The 6,000-nt window shown below is 39.9% G+C and overlaps 1 pseudogene; it reads left to right on the forward strand.

Annotated features, from left to right (window-relative positions):
• LOC100454420 (heterogeneous nuclear ribonucleoprotein D0-like) overlaps positions 1-5,270 on the forward strand; it is a 95,438-nt pseudogene extending 90,168 nt beyond the window's left edge.
• The last annotated feature ends 730 nt before the right edge of the window (positions 5,271-6,000 follow it).

Genomic DNA, 6,000 nt, shown 5'->3' on the forward strand with positions numbered 1-6,000 from the left:
ACCAGTTAGAATGGCAATCATTAAAAAGTCAGGAAACAACAGGTGCTGGAGAGGATGTGGAGAAATAGGAACACTTTTACACTGTTGGTGGAACTGTAAACTAATTCAACTCTTGTGGAAGTCAGTGTGGCGATTCCTCAGGGATCTAGAACTAGAAATTCCATTCGACCCAGCCATCCCATTACTGGGTATATACCCAAAGGACTATAAATCATGCTGCTATAAAGACACATGCACACGTATGTTTATTGCGGCATTATTCACAATAGCAAAGACTTGGAACCAACCCAAATGTCCAACAATGATAGACTGGATTAAGAAAATGTGGCACATATACACCATGGAATACTATGCAGCCATAAAAAATGATGAGTTCATGTCCTTTGTAGGGACATGGATGAAATTGGAAATCATCATTCTCAGTAAACTATCGCAAGAACAAAAAACCAAACACCGCATATTCTCACTCATAGGTGGGAATTGAACAGTGAGAACACACGGACACAGGAAGGGGAACATCACACTCTGGGGACTGTTGCGGGGTGGGGGGAGGGGGGAGGGATAGCACTGGGAGATATACCTAATGCTAGATGACGAGTTAGTGGGTGCAGCACACCAGCATGGCACATGTATACATATGTAACTAACCTGCACATTGCGCACATGTACCATAAAACCTAAAGTATAATAATAGTAATAATGAAAAAAAAGAAAAAATATAGGCTTAAAAAAAAAAGGTACACATAGACTAAAAATAAGGATATGAAAAAAGATATTCCATGACAATGGAAACTTAAACAGAGCAGAAGAAGCTATACTTATATCAGACAGAAAAAATTTCCAGAAAAACCTATAAGAAACAAAGTTCATTATATGATAAAGGAATCAATTCATCGACAGGATACAACAATTGTAAATATATATGCACCCAACCCTGGAGTACCAGATATATAAAGCAAATATTATTAGAGTTAAACAGAGAGAGACAGATTTCAATACAATAATAGCTGGAGAGTTCAACACCACATTTTCAGCATTGGACAGATCCTCTAGACAGAAAAGTCAACAAAGAAATATCTAACTTAATTTGCACTGTAGAACAAATAGACCTAAAAGATATTTATAGAACATTTCATTGAAGGCCTGCAGAACCCACATTCTTCTCCTCAGCACATAAATTATTCTCAAGGATAGACCATACATTAGGTCACAAAACAAGTCTTAAAACATTCAAAAAATTGAAATATCAAGAATCTTCTCTGACCACAATGAAATAAAACTAGAAATCAATAACAAGAAGAATTTTGCAAATTATACAAATACATTGCAATTAAACAAGATTCTCATGAATGACCTGTGTGTCGATGAACAAATTAAGAAGGAAATTTAAAAATTTCTTGAAACAAATGATAAAGAAAACACAACATACCAAATCCTATGGAACACAGTGAAAGGATTACTTAGAGGAAAATATAGCTATAAGTGCCTATATTAGAATGAAGCAAAACTTCAAATAAGTAACCTAATAACACATCTTAAAGAACTAGAAAAGCAACAGCAAAAAAACCCAAAATTAGTAGAAATACATAAATAATGAAGATCAGAGAAGAAACAAATAAAATTGAAAAGAATAAATGATACAAAAAATAAATAATATGAAAAGTTAGTTTTTTTAAAAGATAAATCAAATGGACAAACTGTTAGCCAGGCTAACTAAGAAAAAAAAGAGGAAATCAAAATAAATATAAGCAGAGATTTAAAAATTCAAATAATTGATAGTGGCTACTATAAACAACTATATGCCAATAAATTGGAAAATCCAGAAGAAATGGATAAATTTCTAGACACATACAACCTACCAAGATTGTGCCATGAATAAATCCAAAACCAGAACAGGCAAATGACAAGTAATAAAATGGAAGCCACAGCAAAAAGTCTCCCAATAAAGAAAAACCCAGGACTTGATGGCTTCACTGCCAAATTCTACAAAACATAAGGAACTAATACAAATACTACCGAAACTAATCTGAAAAATAGAGGAGGAAGAAATACTTTCCAACTCCTTTTATGAGGGTTGTTTTATTCTGATACCAAAACCAGACAAAGACATATCAAAAAGAAGGCCAGGGGCGGTGGCTCATGCCTGTAATGCCAGCGCTTTGGGAGGCCAAGATGAGCAGATCACGTGAGGTTAGGAGTTCAAGACCAGCTTGGCCAACATGGTGAGACCCTGCCCCTACTAAAAATATAAAAATTAGCCATGCATGGTGGCGGGTGCCTGTAATCCCAGCTACTCGGGAGGCTGAGGCAGAAGAATTGCTTGAACCCAGGAGGCGGAAGTTGCAATGAGCTGAGATCATGACATTGCACTCCAGCCTGGGTGACAAGAGCAAAACTCCATATCAAACAAACAAACGAACAAAAACCTACAGGCCAATATCCCTAATGAATATTGATGCAAAAATGCTCAAGAAAATACTAGCAAAACAAATTCAATAATACATTAAAAAATCATTTAACATGACCAAGTCAGATTTATCCCAGGGATGCAAGGATTTGTCAATATACACAAATCAATCATTGTAATACATCATATCAACAGAAGGAAACGCAAAATCCATATGATCATCTCAATTTATTTTGAAAAAGCATTTGATAAAGTTCAACACTTCTTCATGTTAACCACTATTTAAAAAACTGGGTATAAAAGAAACATACCTAAACATAATAAGAGCCATATATGACAGACCCACAGCTAGTATTATACTGAATGGAGAAGAACTGAAAGTCTTTCCTCTAAAATCTGAAACATGACAAGGATGCCCATTTTCACCACTGTTATTCAACACAGTACTAGAAGCCCTCACTAAAGCAATCAGAAAGAAATAAAGGGCATCCAAATTGAAAAGAAAGAATTCTTACTATTCTTACTTGCAGACGATATAATCTTACATTTGGAAAAATCAAAAAGAGCTCAAACAACTCCTTAAGAATAAATTGAATAATCTGATTTAAAAATAGGCTAAACAGCCAGGCGTGGAGGCTCACGCCTGTAATCCCAGCACTATGGGAGGCTGAGGTGGGCTAATCACGAGGTCAGGAGTTCGAGACCAGCCTGGCCAACATGGTAAAACTCCATCTCTACTAAAAATAGAAAAAATTAGCTAGGCGTAGTGGTGGGCACCTGTAATCCCAGCTACTCAGGAGGCTGAGGCAGGAAAATGGTTGAACCCGGGAGGCAGAGGTTGCAGAGAGCCGAGATCACGCCACTGCCGGGACCACAGAGTGAGACTCTGTCCCAAACAGAAAAAAAATAAAATAAAATAAAAAATGGGCAAAACTGCATTTTAGGTGGCCTGTGGGGGCGCCATCAAAGTGAGGAGGAGGCAAGAACTGCTTCCACTGCTGCTTATTTTTTTATTTTTATTTTTTATTTTGAGACAGAGTCTCGCTCTGTCACCAGGCTGGAGTGCTGTGGCGTGATCTCAGCTTACTGTAACCTCTGACTCCCTGGTTCACGCGATTCTCCTGCCTCAGCCTCCAGAGTAGCTGGGATTACAGGCACGCGCCACCACGCCCAGCTAATTTTTGTATTTTGGGTAGAGACAGAGTTTCACCATGTTGGCCAGCATGGTCTCGATCTCCCGACCTTATGATCCGCCCGCCTCAGCCTCCCAAAGTGTTGGGATTGCAGGCGTGAGCCACCTCCCCCAGCCTGCTTACTCTTTTTCAGTGCAGCCGAAGAAGCGGGAGTGTGAGCCGCTCGAGAGTGGGAGGCGAAGGGGGAAGGCCAGGGAGAGGCGCAGGAGCCCTTGCGGCCATGTGCGCGCCTTCCTTGTCTTGTGTGCTTCGCGAGGTAGAGCGGGCTCACAGCAGCGGTGGGGATTACTTTGCTGCTAGTTTCGGTTTGCAGCATGCCGCGGGTGTAGTCTCGGTGGTGACGGAGACGGTAGCACTGTGTCGGAGGAGTTCAGCTGGGACAGGGCGGCGGCGGCAGCAACCGCGGCGGTAGGCGGCTTGGTGGGCGAGCAGGAGGGAGCTATGGTGGTGGCGGCACAGGAGGCAGCAGCAGTGGCGGGAAGCAGAGCCGCGATCGGGGGCTGAACCGAGTCTGGAGGCACCAAAAGGGGCAGCGCCAACTCGGAGGGGGCGAAGATAGGCGCCAGTAAGAACTAGGAGGATGAAGGCCATTCAAACTCCTCCCCACGACACTCTGAAGCAACGACGGCACGGCGTGAAGAAGGGAAGATGTTTATAGGACACTACAAGGAAAAATCTGAAGGACTACTTTTCCATTTTGATAAAGCTGTAGAGTGCACCCATCACAGGGCGATCAAGGAGTTTTGGCTTTTTAAAGAATCGGAGAGTGCAGATAAGGTCATGGATCAAAAAGAACATAAACTGAATGGGAAGGTGATTGATCCTAAAAGGGCCAACGTCATGAAAACAAAAGAGCCATCTAAAAAAATTTTTGTTGGAGACCTTTCTCCAGACACACCTGAAGAGAAAATAAGGGAGTACTATGGTGGTTTCAGTGAGGTGGAATCCATAGAGCTCCCCATGGACAACAAGACCAATAAGAGGCTTGGATTCAGCTTTATTATCTTTAAGGAAGAACCAGTGAAGAAGATAATGAAAAAGAAATACTACAATGTTGGTCTTGGTAAATGTGAAATAAAAGTAGCCATGTCAAAGGAATAATATCAGCAACAGCTATAGTGGGGATCTAGAGGAGGATTTGCAGGAAGAGCTCCTGGAAGAGGTGGTGGCCCCAGTCAAAACTAGAACCAGCGATACAATAACTATTGGAATCAAGGCTATGGCAACTATGGATATAACACACAAGGTTATGGTGGTTATGGAGGATATGTCTACACTAGTTACAACAACTACTATGGATATTGTGATTATAGCAGCAGAGTGGTTATGGGAAGGTATCCAGGGGAGATGATCATCAAAATAGCTAAAAAACATACTAAATTATTCCATTTGCAACTTACCCCCAACAAGTGGTGAAGCAGTATTTTCCAATTTGAAAATTCATTTGAAGGTGGCTCCTGCCACCTGCTAATAGCCGTTCAAACTAAATTTTTTGTATCAAGTTCCTGAATGGAAGTATGATTTTGGGTCCCTCTGAAGTTTAATTCTGAGTTCCCATTAAAAGAAATTTGTTTTCATTGTTTTATTTCTTAATTGCTATGCTTCAGAATCAATTTGTGTTTTATGCCCTTCCTCCCAGTATTGTAGAGCAAGTCTTGTGTTAAAAGCCTAGTGTGCTAGTGTGACAGTGTCATGATGTAGTAGTGTCTTACTGGTGTTTTAATAAATCCTTTTGTATAAAAAAATAGGCAAAACGTTTCTCAAAAGATGACATGCTATCTTGACAAAATGAGAAATAAGCATTTCTCAAAAGAAGAAATGCAAATGACAAACAGGCATATGAAAAGATGCTCAATATTACTGATCATCAGAGAAATGCAAATCAAAACTCCAATGAGATATCTCACTCCAGTTAAAATGGCTTTTATCCAAAAGCCAGGCAATAACAAATTCTGATGAGGATTTGGAGAAAAGGGAATCTTTATACACTTTTTGTGGGCATGTAAATTAATACAGTCACTATGGAGAACACTTTGGAGGTTTCTCGAAAAACTGTAACTAGACCCACCATATGTCCAGATATCCCACTGCTGGGTATATACCCAAAAGAAGATAAATCAACATATCAAAGGGATATCTGCACAACCATGTTTGTTGCAGAGCTGTTCACAATGGCCAAGATTTGGAAGCAGACAAACTGTCCATCGACAGATGAAATTATTTTTTAAATGTGCTACATATACACAATGGAGTACTATTCAGCCACAAAAAAGAATGAGACTTTGTCATTTTTAATAACATGGATGGAAGTGGAGGCCATTATATTAAGTGAAATAAGCCAGGAAGAGAAAGACACTTCTCATGCTCTCACTTATTTGTGGGAGCTAAAAATTAAAACAA

The sequence above is a fragment of the Pongo abelii genome, chromosome X, assembly GCF_028885655.2.
Source record: "Pongo abelii isolate AG06213 chromosome X, NHGRI_mPonAbe1-v2.0_pri, whole genome shotgun sequence".
Taxonomy (NCBI): domain Eukaryota; kingdom Metazoa; phylum Chordata; class Mammalia; order Primates; family Hominidae; genus Pongo; species Pongo abelii.